This window comes from Dama dama, chromosome 1, assembly GCF_033118175.1.
Source record: "Dama dama isolate Ldn47 chromosome 1, ASM3311817v1, whole genome shotgun sequence".
Classification (NCBI taxonomy): Eukaryota; Metazoa; Chordata; class Mammalia; order Artiodactyla; family Cervidae; genus Dama; species Dama dama.
In genome coordinates, this window is record NC_083681.1 from 21,265,242 (window position 1) to 21,279,292 (window position 14,051).

The following is a 14,051-nucleotide window of genomic DNA, read 5'->3' on the forward strand; positions in this document are numbered from 1 at the left end:
TAAATTTTTAATTGATTTGAGGGGAATTTTTAAATTTTGTATACAAATACATTCTCTCATATATTAATCCTGTAAATATATTTCCCCCTCATCTATGGTTTACCTATTTTTTGTAATGCTGACTTTGGAAGAATAAAAATTTAACATTTTGATGAAACCCAATTTATTTATATTTTAGTAACGCTTTTTCTGTCCCTTCCAAGAAATGTTGGCTTACTCTTAAGGTCACCAAGATATTTTCCGATGTTTTCTTCAAGAACTTTTGTATTAATTTTTGCACACAGAATGAGATGAAATCAAGATTCCATTTTTCCCATAAAAATATTCTATTGTTCCAGAAGCATTTGTTAAAAAGTCTTTTTAACCCATTGAATTGACTTTGTGCCTTGGTCAAAAATCAATTGAGAAAAAAAAAATCAATTGAGTACAGATATAAGGATCTATTTCTGAACTTTCTATTCTGTTCTTTCAATTTATTTGTCTATTCTTACACTCATACCACACTATCTTGATTATTGTAGCTTTACAGTAAATTTTAAAATAAGGAATAATTTTTCAATTTGGCTATTTAAGTTCCTTTGCATTTAGCTATAAATATTAGAATCATGTTGTTAGTTTCTATAAAAAATCTGATGTACATTTTAATAGAGATGGTATCAGATCTATTGCTCCCCAGGCATGTTAATGCAAGAGACTCAGTATGGGGGTTTGATCCCTGGATCAAGAAGTTCCACTGGAGTAGGAAATGGCAACCCATTCCTGTATTCTATTCTATTCAGTCACTAAGTCATGTACTGCTCTTTGCAACTCCATGGACTGCAGCATGCCAGGCTTCCCTGTCCTTCACCATCTCCCAGAATTTGCTCAAACTCTTGTCCATTGAGTCGGTGATGTCATCCAACCATCTCATCCTCTGTCGCCCCCTTCTCCTCTTGCCCTCAATCTTTCCCAGCATCAGGATCTTTTCCAATGAGTCGGCTCTTCCCATCAGGTGTCACATTAAAAAATTGCTTTATGATGTACACACACTAATCTTAAGATGTACGAATTTTGTGTTCATTTCATTGAGTTTTGACAATTGCATTTATACATTTAACCACCACAAAGTAAAGTCTAAGACAGTTGACCTCAGAAAATTCCTTCATATCTCTTTCCAGTCAATTCTGCTCCTCAGTTAATCCATATTCAATTTAATTCTGGACTGTGAGGCGAGCAGAAGTAACGCCATGGCAGGCAGCTTAGATTAGGAGTAGGCCTTCCTACTTCTCGGTGGTAAGATTATCAGGCCACCTGGATACAACCAATCAGCTTTCGCTTAACACTGACTGCTATTTGCCAATTAGGAACAGGGCGGAAACCCCCGGGGAAAGTCCCACGTGTGAAAGTTTTGAAAGATGTTTTTGTGTGTTTGACCAATGAAATTGCTTTGCAAACTTGTAACCAATCCGCTTAAACCAACTACCAACGGCGTGTGCTCACCCTATAAATTTGTGTAACAGCTTGGGCTCGGGGTTCTCTGACCCCGCACCACTGTGTTGGATGCGGCAGGAGCCCTGACTCGAGTCAGCAATAAACTTCCCTTTTTGCGAGTTGCATTGTCTTGGAGGCCTTCTCTCTTCCCACTCGGGGATTCGGACATCGGGCATAACAGACAAAACTTCAACAAGAATATCATGAATCTTTAGCTGATGTTAAGTTTCATATGCAAAGAACATATGAGTTAATAGCAAAGATTTTTAAAAAAATATTATGAGGAAAGCACTCTCCAAGATATTCCTTAAAATATTTTGAAGCTACAGTAATTAGATTAATATGATATGGATGTAAAAATACAGAGATAAATGAAACAGAATACAAAGTCCAGAAACACGCTTGTAAGTAAATAGGACTTCAGTATATTCCATAAAGGTGACATCACAGTCAGTTAGGAAATATACTCATTGAACAAATAATGTTAGAATATATGTCAATTTGGAAAAAATAAAACCAGCCTTTTACTTCAACTTACATATATACAAAACAATAATGGCAAATGTAATAGAGAACTAGAGGGAAAATATATAAAAATTATAATAAAAACAAAAAATAATTTTGAAATCTTAAAATTGATAAGGCTTTCTTGAACTCTGTGTGTGTGTGTGTGTGTGTGTTAGTTGCTTAGTCGTGTCTGACTCTTTGCAACCCCATAGACTGCAGCCCACCAGGCCCCTCCATCCATGGGATTCTCCAGGCAAGGGTATAGGAGCAGGTTGCCATTTCCTTCTCCTCTTGAACTGTAAAGCTCCAGAATTCAAAATGGGGAACATTGATGGATTTAATTAAATAAAACTAAAAATTTCTTAATGATGAGATTTGCCATAAAGTTAAAAGACAATACCAGTAGGAGATAGTAGAACGTAAAACAAATAGAGAATTAATATTCAGTCCACACTTTACCATCTGAGCCACCAGGGAAGCCCAAGAATACTGGGGTGGATAGCCTACCCCTTCTCCAGGGGATCTTCCTGACCCAGGAATCGAACCGGGGTCTCCGACATTACAGGAGCTACCAGCTGAGTTACCAGGGAAGCAATATTCAATCCACATATAAATCAAAGATTGTGAAAGATAATCAGTAGAAGAAATACAAATGGCCAATAAAAACCTATCAAAAGGTGTCTGACCTCACTAGTAATCAAGGGAATACATTTCAAATTAATATTTTTTAAAGATAATATATTTCCCCCATCAGATTAATTAGAATTTAAAAGATTTATAATACCTAGTATAAGCAAGGATATGGAAAAATAGTTACTGCTAGTAGATATATTGGCAAACTCTTTTGGGAAGGGAATTTGGCAGTACTTAATGAAATTTTAGATGCATATACATCTGATTCATCTATTTCATTCCTAGAAATTTAATTTATAAAAATTTTATTTAAAAATATGCATTAGGATCTCCATTTAGTATCATTCAAGACATTTAAAAATATAGCTACATGTTAAAAAAGAAATTAATAGCAAATACTGAGGTTAAATAAAGCATGAAACAGTCATACAGAATGTATTACTATTACTAGGATGAGGCAATCTAATTTCACATGCATAGTGCAATTTGTAAAGCAATGCATATATAACAAACCCACTTATGCATTTTAAATGATATATATGTATATCATTTAAATATTCAGAAAAAGACTTGAAGGGTACACTTCCAGAAGTTATAGAGGTTACTTCTGGGAAGAGAATTGTAACAAGTAAGAATAGACAGTTTCTTACATTTTATTCTGTGTATTTTCTATTGTTTGAGTCTTTTATTAAGTTATACCTCTTTTATTAGATTGGGCTATTTGAAATTTTGACCTACAAAAAAATAAACTTCATAAGACCCAGTTTAATAGAATAAGAATATTTGTGTATTGTCTTTGTAACTTAAACAAATGGATAAGAAAAGAAAAGAGAAAACTAGAATATGTATATACTCCCTCCCATACTGAGTTAAATAAGCAGCATCAGCCAAGACCCTAAGGATTTATGAGAAGCTGACCAGGAGGAGGGCCACCTTAGTCACTTCTCATTTAAAATAGCTGCTTACTCATCATATTGTCCCTCCTACTGTTTGTGCAGGAGTTGTATAACCTTTTCAGCTTTGGAGAGACAGGCCCTCTCGCCTCCTCCCTGACCCTGGGACCCTGCCTATTGAGTGTGACAGTGGTTCCAAAACAACGTATTCCTCTTTGAACACATCTTGACATTTTTATGTGCTAGAAATAAAAATTCCACATTTTACAAAGCATTGAGAAATGTGATAGTCACTATTTCTACATCTCCATTAGTAATTTTCTAAAATAACCCTGAGTTCAGTGGTGTGTTACTGTAAAAACAATGACCCAGACATCTTTTTCTTTTTCTTTTTTTGCATTACCGAAAACCCCATTAGCAATCTTACTTGAATAGACTGAGCCTTTTCCTGTAACCACTACAAACAATTTTAAATCAATCCATCTTTTTTTTTTTAATTGAACATAGAGCTGTTAACAGTTTCATTTGTTTTTTTTAAACCTTGCTTTTTGAATGATCGCTGCTCTGATTTACAGAGAATATATCATCTTAGTTAAGAAAAGAATCTCTCCTACTCTATTGAAAGATGACAGGTTTAATAACCCACTTTTTAAATTTTTCCCAAAGTCAATTTGAACAAGGTCTGTAGGTTAGATAATAATACTAGATTGATGTTAATTTTCTGACTTTAAAAATTGCTCTGTGGTTATATAAGAGCATGCTCTTGTTTTTAAGAAATACTCACTGAAGTATTTAGAGGTAAAGGAGTCAATATATCTCAACTTATTCTAAAACATATGAGAACAAATTATACACACGCTTACAGAGAGAACTATAAAATAAATAATGAAGCACACGTGGTATGATGTAAAAAATCCAGGTAACTATGGGTGAAAGGTAAACAGGAATTTTTGCACTATTTTACATATCTTTAAAGTCTGAAATTATTTTAGAATAAAGATTTTCTCATCTATATTTTCTCCCAAAGTGACCCACGGACTCACTAGTAATAACAATTTCTAATGCCCCTCAGTATCTGTGTGTGCCAGGCACTGGGTCAGGCCTTTACACTTCCAGTCCCTGGGAAGTAACACTGCTCTCCTCTTGCTCCTGAGCTTTTGAGGGCCTTGGCCAGGAGCTCAGCAGTATTCTCCAGGGCCTGTGGCTGGAGGCCCTGACCTATGGCTCTAGGGGCTGTTCTAAGCCTGCACGGCTCTCTTGAAGCCCACTTCCCCCATCATTCCCCTAACACCCTCCACCCCCTCAGCACACGAATTCATTTCTTTGTTCTTTTTTTTTTTATTATTATTTTATTATTTTTTTTTTCCAGTGGGTTTTGTCATACATTGATATGAATCAGCCATGGATTTACATGTATTCCCAATCCCGATCCCCCCTCCCACCTCCCTCTCCACCCGATTCCTCTGGGTCTTCCCAGTGCACCAGGCCAGAGCACTTGTCTCATGCATCCCACCTGGGCTGGTGATCTGTTTCACCATAGATAGTATACATGCTGTTCTTTTGAAATATCCCACCCTCACATTCTCCCACAGAGTTCAAAAGTCTGTTCTGTATTTCTGTGTCTCTTTTTCTGTTCTGCATATAGGGTTATCGTTATCACCTTTCTAAATTCCATATATATGTGTTAGTATGCTATAATGTTCTTTATCTTTCTGGCTTACTTCACTCTGTATAATGGGCTCCAGCTTCATCCATCTTATTAGGACTGGTTCAAATGAATTCTTTTTAATGGCTGAGTAATATTCCATGGTGTATATGTACCACAGCTTCCTTATCCATTCATCTGCTGATGGGCATCTAGGTTGCTTCCATGTCCTGGCTATTAAAAACAGTGCTGCGATGAACATTGGGGTGCACGTGTCTCTTTCAGATCTGGTTTCCTCAGTGTGTATGCCCAGAAGTGGGATTGCTGGGTCATATGGCAGTTCTATTTCCAGTTTTTTAAGAAATCTCCACACTGTTTTCCATAGCGGCTGTACTAGTTTACATTCCCACCAACAGTGTAAGAGGGTTCCCTTTTCTCCACACCCTCTCCAGCATTTATTGCTTGTAGACTTTTGGATAGCAGCCATCCTGACTGGTGTGTAATGGTACCTCATTGTGGTTTTGATTTGCATTTCTCTAATAATGAGTGATGTTGAGCATCTTTTCATGTGTTTGTTAGCCATCTGTATGTCTTCTTTGGAGAAATGTCTGTTTAGTTCTTTGGCCCATTTTTTGATTGGGTCATTTATTTTTCTGGAATTGAGCTGCAGGAGTTGCTTGTATATTTTTGAGATTAATCCTTTGTCTGTTGCTTTGTCTGCTATTATTTTCTCCCAATCTGAGGGCTGTCTTTTCACCTTACTTATAGTTTCCTTTGTAGTGCAAAAGCTTTTAAGTTTCATTAGGTCCCATTTGTTTAGTTTTGCTTTTATTTCCAATATTCTGGGAGGTGGGTCATATAGGATCTTGCTGTGATTTATGTCAGAGAGTGTTATTTCATTTCTCTTCTGTGTGTTCTGAACCTCTCAGCTGAGCCCCTCAGGCCACACAAGCACAGTAAAGTTACTCTCACCCTATTTCAAAAGTCCACCCTTAACTCAGTCTGCTTCTCTGGCTTTCAACCTCTGTCTTCGTTGAGGACCAGGTTTTTTTTGTTTGTTTGTTTGTTTGTGTGTTTGTTTTTATGACCAGGCTTTTGAAAAGAATAACCCATATCTCCAATCCTCATTCAATTGAGGATTCAATTGAGGATCTCCAATCCACTTCATTCAAGACAGTAGAGAGAATCTATATCCTACACTGGGATTGATTTTTGTCGCTTTTTTGGTTATGGGTGTCTAATAAACAGGGAAATTTTTAATTAAGAAAAAGATAGTGATGGTGCCTTCAGGAAGGAAAAGGCAGACTTTCTCCTTGGTATGCAAAACACACAATGAATGGAACAAATAGTTCCTGGGTATCTCTGTACAAAGTTTTCTGTGAGGGATTTGTTGCTGGATGTTTAAGAATCTTGTTCATAATCTATTTCTGGTTGTAAACATAAATCTCATGACCAGAAACAAAATAAATGCTAAAGACAAAGATTCTTCAAGTAGTGGGACACTATCAAAGAAACCCCAGCTTTTTAGGTCAAATAAGATACTGGCAATCAAGGACAATGAACATAGTCTACTGTCAGCTGAATCTGAATCTTCTATTACCAAGAGAGTCAAGTAACATTCTCACTTAAAGAAGGCTTAACATCCAGGAGAGTGTTGGGCTTTGCTTGCTCCTTTTGGTTCAAACTATCCAGTAGATACCAATCTTGAGTTAAATGAGCCCCTCCCAGTTGCCTTCTCCCTGCAGGAGGGGGTTGTAGGACATTTCCTCACCCTTCCCTGAGGGCAAGGCTCCATTGTCTGCATCTGGACACTTAGCCCTGTGCAAAGACAACTTGGAGCCACAGAAACAGGGGGCATCATTCAGCATTGTTAACTGAAAGGATGAATGAAAGAACTGTATCTCTAGTACCCAGCACATAGATGAAATTTTAGGAATATTTCTTGAATGAGTAAGTAAACTCAACCCAATAGATAAAAGTCAGGGCAGAATTTCTGGCCTTGTGGTTATAATTCCAGTTTCCTCACTGCCCTCCCCCATCCCCAAGCTCACCCTTCTCTTGGAAATGTCTGAGGAATTAGATGAGGCTGAAGACCATCAACTGACTATGTTTTACCTAGGGTCTTTTCTGAGCTTAATGCAGGTAGAAGCAAATAACTCTCAGAGCCAGCTCAGTGGTGTGGATGGATGGGTAGCTCCGGGCCATGAGTCAACACTGCACAGTTTTTCTTAGTTTCTTTGTTTCGTTGATCCCTTCATTCAACAACTAGCTATTTAAAAATTTTTGTAGGGCTTCCCAGGTGGTCTAGTGGTTAAGAATCTGCCTGCTAACAAAGAAGACATGGATTGGATCCCTAGTCCAGGAAGATCTCACATGCCTCGGAGCAACTAAGCCCGTGCACCCCAACTACTGAAGCCCAGGCGGCTAGAGAAGCCATGGCAATGAGGAGCCCTCGCATCGCAACTAGAGAAAGCCAGCGAAAACCAACAAAAGACCCAGCACAGCCAAAAATGCATGCATGCTAAATCACTCCAGTCGTGTCTGACTCTGTGCGACCCCATGGACGGCAGCTCACCAGGCTCCTCTGTCCACAGGATTTTCCAGGCAAGAATACTGGAGTGGGTTGCCATTTCCTTCTCCAACAGCCAAAAATAAATAATCTTTAAAAAAATAAAAAATAAGGTAATAAAAATTTTTGTGAGCCAGTTTTCTAGTCACTTGAGGCAGAGCAATGGACAAGCCAACAGTGTTCTCTTATGGAGTCTACCAGTGGATATGCATTCCTGCCTCCATGAAGTTTACATACCAATCAATGAAAACCACAAAAGAACAAATACTGACATATTGGAAAGTAATAGATCCCGGGGGCTTACAGGTACTGAAACAGGAAAGGAGATGGAATGTGGACAGAACATGCAATAAGGTGGTCAAGATAGAACTCACTGAGAAAGTGATACTGGAGCCAAGTTTTATAGGAGGATAGGGAGCCGGATGTCCAGGGAAAAGCATTCTAGGAAGAAGAAAGCAAATGTAAAGAGTTGGGAACATTCTTGGCTTGTTCAAGAAACAGCAAAGAGCCTAATTTGACTGAAATAAAGCAAATAAGGAGGGGACATGAGATGAAGCAGGGGCAGAGGGAATTGTGTTGAGCCTCATTGGCCACTTTATAGATATTTCCCTTTCCTCTGAGATAGGAAGCCATCAGATGATTCCTAACAGAGAAATAATGTAGTGAGACTCAGGTTTCAGCAGGATTACCCTGGCTGCTGAGCTAAGAACAGGCTGTAGTGTGGCAGGGACACGCTGTGTTACCGTGGGGTTTTGTAAGCTGATGGGTGTTGTTCTAGTGAAAAGGCAAGAAACGATGCTCCAAGGACAAGAAGGGATAACTTCTGGGAAATGTACTTGAGTGGGAAAGAGAGCGGAGGTCTCGTATGCAAGCAGAGGAGCGCACTCACAGAGGTTCCATCAGTAGTCATGGGGGAACGCAGAGCTTATGGGCATAGATGAATGTAAGTGGGTAAATGTGATGGGGGAGCGTGTGTTATTTGTTTCACATTTCCCTCGATCTTTCACTGAAGTAGGAAGTAAGACCACCAACAGAGAATGAAGACAGAGTAGGCAGTATTACAAATTGAGGAGACAAGAATCGTCCATATATGAATGCATTTTTAAATAATTCCTCCAAAATCAAAAGATAATACACAGAATACTAAAATTTTGGCTATAGATGTAGTTTCAGGAAAAAAAAAAAAAGATCAGAAACTATTTTTATACACACAGCCTATGTAAAGCCATCTGAGTACAACAACATGTACAAACCAAGTGACATGATTTGGCACAATTACATGAAGCAATGAAAACTGTAAGTCAATTCCATAAATTCTATTGAGATTTGATTTGGGCAAACATCTCTTTAGGGCTTCCCAGGTGGTGCAGTGGTAAAGAATCTGCCTGCCAATTCAGGAGAGGCAAGAGACACAAGTTTGATCCCTGGAGTAGAAAATGGCAACCCACGCCAATATTGTTGCCTGGAAAATTCCATGGACAGAGGAGCCTGGCAGGCTACAGTCTATGGGGTTGCAAAGAGTCAGACACGACTGAGCAACTGAGCAGGCAAACACCCCTTTGTTACTGGAGGCCATTTAAATTTAGGTCACTGCATGAAGAGTGAAATACTGGAGTGTCAAACATGTGTCCAGTGTTGAGCAAGTGAGAAACACTGGTTAAGGAGCAGGACTGCGGATCTGTCTCACACTCTACACTGAATTCTAACCACCAGCTGCCTTTCTAACTGATTGCCATATTGTACCTCCCCCCAGAGGTGGGGATTGGAGAGGGAAATGGCAACCCACTCCAGTATTCGTGCCTGGAGAATCCTGTGGACAGAGGAGCCTGGTGGGCTGCTGCCCACAGGGGTCGCACAGAGTCGGACATGACTGAAGAAATTTAGCAGCAGCAGCCAGAGGTGGGGAACCTGAAATTCCCAGAATTTTTTTACCCTTCTCTCCTCAGCCCACAGGACCACTACCAAGAAACATACTTAGCGTACCCTCAGTGCCACTACTGCTGGATTTTACCAGCTAGATAAGACAGCCTCGTGGGGCATCATGCAAACAATTAAGGTGAAGTACAAGCCCAAACACATCTGTCTATTAAATTTGTTTTTTAACCTGGAACATTTTAAAGTATTAGGCACTTGCTGGCTGTCTTGGGAGACTGTCCTCCAGCTGAAACCTTGGCAACATCGTCCAGCAACCAAGGCTACTGGTTGGTACGCCAAGCTGGGCCATGTACAGCTATTTCTTAGGGCAGGGACCCAGTTGTCCCCCAACACACAGAGCATTTAACCAAGAGGACCTGTGGGCCTGGTGGGAACTGGCAGAGCAAGGGGCAGGCAGAGACCCCAGGTCCCTGCTCGGGGCCATCAGCAATCCAGGGACTTACCTTTTAAGTAAGCGGCCTCATTCTGGAAGCTTTGAAGGTTTGTCCTCATGTGGAGAGCTTAGACTTAGAATTTTTATATGTTTTGCATTTTTTGCTTTCATTTTTAACTTTTTTAATCTCTCAATCTCTTAGCTTAATTGCATTTTTTAACACATTGTGTGTGTTGCTTGAAGTTTTTAAGAAAAGTGTGTGCTTATTTTATATAAATTTATTTATATATAATATCTGGGGATATAAACAAAGACCAACCAAATGAGAAAAGCAAAGCCAATTTACTCAGAGCTTGCTATAACAAAGGGGTGAACTGCATCACTTCTGTTTGGCTCAGAGAGACTTAAAAGCAGACAGAGGAGTAGGAAATGCTCGATTAGCAAAATTAGAAGGCTTCAGGTGTGCCCTGACTGGAGGCTGTTGGCATGGGGATGCCGTGGCTGGGCCAGCTAGGACTGGGGCATCCTGTGTGGTTGGTTAGAGGTACACATTTTGCTTTCCCCCGTTGGCCCTCAGTTGGAAGCAGGGACAAAGGTCAGGGAAGTTGTCAGTTATTAATCACATTCTGGTCATTTTGGAGTGATTGTTATAGAAGTCATTGTTTAGCTTCCTGGATTATCACTAGAGATAGCAAGCTGACCGTCTGTAAGATTGATTTACATGGACTGTCGTCCTGGGCTCAAGGTAAGGGGCTTGGGTTCCTGGCAGGTTGCTGCAGGTTGTGAGCTAGAATTCTATTTGTGTATATGCTCTGGCCATTGTCTGTATATTCAGTCTCTCATACTTCACTATTGTTTAGTCACTAACTTGTGTCTGACTCTTTTGCGAACCCATGGACCATAGCCCTTCCAGCTCCTCTGTCCATGGGATTTCCCAGGCAGGAATACTGAAGTGGGTTGCCATTTCCTCCTCCAGGGCATCTTCCCAACCCAGAGATCAAACCCATGTCTCCTGCATTAACAGGTGGATTCTTTACTGCTGAGCCATTGTGGAAACCCATACCTTACTATCAGTTTAGTCACTCAGTCGTGTCTGACTCTTTGCAACCCCATGGACTGCAGCACGCCAGGCCTCCCTGTCCATCACCAACTCCCACAGCTTGCTCAAACTCATGTCCATTGAGTCAGTGATGCCATCCAATCATCTCATCCTCTGTCATCCCCTTCTCCTCCTGCCTTCAATCTTTCCCAGCATCAGGGTCTTTACGGATGAGTCAGTTCTTCGCATCAGGTGGCCAAAGTATTGGAGTTTCAGCTTCAACACCAGTCCTTCCAATCAATATTCAGGACTGATTTCCTTTAGGATGGACTGATTGGACCTCCTTGCAGTCCAAGGGACTCTCAAGAGTCCTCTTCAACATATTTCAAAAGCTTCAATTCTTCGGCGCTCAGCTTTCTTTATAGTCCAACTCACATCCATACATGACAACTGGAAAAACAGCCTCCACTAGATGGAACTTTGTTGGCAAAGTAATGTCTCTGCTTTTTAATATGCTGTCTAGGTTGGTTATAACTTTTCTTCCAAGGAGTAAGCATCTTTTTATTTCATGGCTGCAGTCACCATGACAGTGATTTTGGAGCCCCCAAAAATAAAGTCTGACACTGTTTCCATTGTTTCCCCATCTATTTGCCATGAAGTGATGGGACTGGATGCCATGATCTTAGTTTTCTAAATGTTGAGCTTTAAGCTAACTTTTTCACTCTCTTATTTCACTTTCATGAAGAGGCTCTTTAGTTCTTCTTCACTTTCTACCATAAAGGTAGTGTCATCTGCATATCTGAGGTTATTGATATTTCTCTCAGCAATCTTGATTCCAGCTTGTGCTTCTTCCAGCCCAAAGTTTCTCATGATGTACTCTGCATATAAGTTAAGTAGGCAGGGTGACAATATACAGCCTTGATGTACTCCTTTTCCTATTTGGAACCAGTCTGTTGTTCCATGTCCAGTTCTAACTGTTGCTTCCTGACCTGCATACAGATTTCTCAAGAGGCAGGTCAGGTGGTCTGGTATTCCCATCTCTTTCAGAATTTTCCACAGTTTATTGTGATTTATACTAATTAACAAGCATATTTTATATAATATACTTAAATTTTATATAAAATTACCAATTTAAATTTTATATAAAAATAAAGATATTTAACTGTGGAAAAGACAATAAAAAATCTTTAAATAAAGTAGGCAAATGAATGACATAAAGGAGAAAAATGCCTCCTCTTATTAACACTTACACTAATATGGTAGTGGTTCTCAAACCTGTTTATATACATCATCACACTATTTAAAAAAATAGGAGTTTATTAAACTAAAATGGGCAGGATGATCCTATTTGTATGGGAATCTTTTTTAATTGAAAGAACTCCTAAATCCTGTTTTCAGCTGCCCTACCTATATCCTACCGATAGATTGACAACCCCATCCTTCTACTACAGGTGTATGCTGAGGACTGTTAGGTAGCAAGAATGAACCTGGCTTGGTTAGCCAGGCAAAAGGGCAAGTGATTGCTGAACTGCCCCAAAAACACCATAATCAACCATGCTAATTATTTGCCCCAAGTCCTCTCATTGAGGAAGTTAAAATTGAAAAACACCCAACATGAGGAGAGTTAGGGCAAAAGAGTCAACAAACAAGTGAGCCAAACACTATAGCAGGGGTGAGGCTGGCTCCTTAAGTAAGCCGAGAATCACTAGAACTTGCCTTTTTTGGCAACTGGAAAGAGTCAAGCTAACACGTTATCACTCAAGAAATAAATATTTCAAAATTTTGAAAATATTTTATTAAAAAGTGTAAAATATCAAGGTGGGAGGTCCTATGCATAGTTTGTAAAGATATATTTATTGACAGTTTTTCACTGTGTGTGCATGCTAAGATTCTTCAGTTGTGTCCAACTCTGTCCAGCCTTAAGGACTGTAGCCTGCCAGGCTCCTCTGTCCATGAGATTCTCCAGACAAGAATACTGGAGTGGGTTGCCACGCTCTTCTTCAAGGGATCTTCCCAACCCAGGGATTGAATCTGTGTCTCTTGCATTCACAGATGGGTTCTTTGCCAGTAGTGCCGCATGGAAAGTGTTTTCAAAAAAGATACTGGAAGCACAGACAAAAATTAAAATCTGAACAGCCTATTTCTTCTAGCTTTATAATTCTGAAGGGACCTTGTGTGCCTCCGGCTCCTCAAGTTTCAAACACTCCAAGCTGTTCTCAAACTGAACCCAGTCACTGGTTTTATAATTCATCTGAATATATCTCTTAAATTGAAGTTGAGGGTGACTATGCTTTGTCACAGAGCAATTTAGTATCTACTCCCAGCACTGACTGGAGAAGGAAATGGCAGCCCACTCCAGTACTCTTGCCTGGAGAATCCCATGGACAGAGGAGCCTAGCAGGCTACAGTTCATGGGGTCGCATAAGTCAGATACGACTTAGTGACTAGATCATCACCCAATGCTGACTGTGTAACACTTTCATCTCACAAAGAAATCAGAAAAGAAAAATTTAACACTGGAGAGAATGCCTACTTGAGAATAAATTTCCATTGTTTTCCTTCTGTTTTCCCTGAAGTGAAAGTCACTCAGTTGTGTCCAACTCTTTGTGACCCCATGGACTATAAAGTCTATGGAATTCTCCAGGACAGAATACTGGAGTGGGTAGCCATTCCCTTCTCCAGAGGATCTTCCCAACCCAGGGATCGAACACAGGTCTCCCTCATTGCAGGTGGATTCTTTACCAGCTGAGCCACAGGGGAAGCCAAGGGGATGCTTACTCACCTCCTGGTACAGAAACGGGAAACTTGAAGATTCATCCCTAAAGAGGGCTGGGTAGACACTCAGTGCCTCCACCCTTAGGCCAGGGTGGGATTATAGGGATTAAAGTTAGGCAGCCTGGAAAGGAGGATGTTGGGATTTAGCGCAGCTACCTTTCCAAGGGGTACAAGGGTACTTAGATAGAGTGGTCACCTATAAAAAGGAGAAC